Source organism: Acyrthosiphon pisum, chromosome X (assembly GCF_005508785.2).
Source record: "Acyrthosiphon pisum isolate AL4f chromosome X, pea_aphid_22Mar2018_4r6ur, whole genome shotgun sequence".
Taxonomy (NCBI): domain Eukaryota; kingdom Metazoa; phylum Arthropoda; class Insecta; order Hemiptera; family Aphididae; genus Acyrthosiphon; species Acyrthosiphon pisum.
In genome coordinates this window covers 120,178,513-120,179,351 of record NC_042493.1, presented here as the reverse complement: position 1 = coordinate 120,179,351, position 839 = coordinate 120,178,513, and positions in this window count along the sequence as shown.

Sequence of the window (839 nt, the reverse complement as noted above, 5' to 3'; positions counted from 1 at the left end):
TAATTTTAATCAACGTACTAAAGATGCGATGTATTTTTACGAAAAAACTATAAAATTATGTGACGATTTAACAAATGTATATGAAGGTATGTTTAAAACACTCTGTGAACACTTTAAGATCGCGTCTATTAGTCTCGAACAGGAAGTTACTAGGAAACGTAATTATGTGTTACAATCTATAGATGAAACAGATACCATTACCCGGGCAAGAAGGGGTTTAGTAAATCTAGTAGGTCAAATACAAAAAACATTATTTGGTACATTAGATAATACCGACGCAGAATCATATGATAAACAAATTAAAGAATTACAGGCTAGCCAAAATAATTTATTAAAAATAGTAGAAAAACAAACTAGCATATTAAAAGCAACCTAACCAAAATTCGATTTATATGTATCAAAATACTAAGAAAAATATTCTGCTTTGGAATATAAAATTAAAACCCTATGTTGTCATTCAAAAAAGTAAAAAACTTAAAAAATTATAAGTATAAAAAATATAATTTTTTAAGAAATATGTTGTTTTATGAGCGACTTGAAACTATGTAAAAAAATATTTTCAAAAAATTTTACACTTTTTGAAATAAGGAGTGTTATTTGATGAAAGAATCACCCAGTATATTTAATCAAAAAAACATATTCCATAAAAAAAACTCTTGATTGAATAAAACAAATCTAAATAGAAATTCGTGTCGCCAGCCCCCCCCCCACGAATTTTTTGATTTTCTAGGGGAAGGAAGGTCGTGCGAATTTTCAAAATAGGCGTGCGAATTCGTGCGAATTACGTGCTAAATATCTGTATAGTTTGTTTATAGATTTTCCTTTGGGGGGGGGGGGGG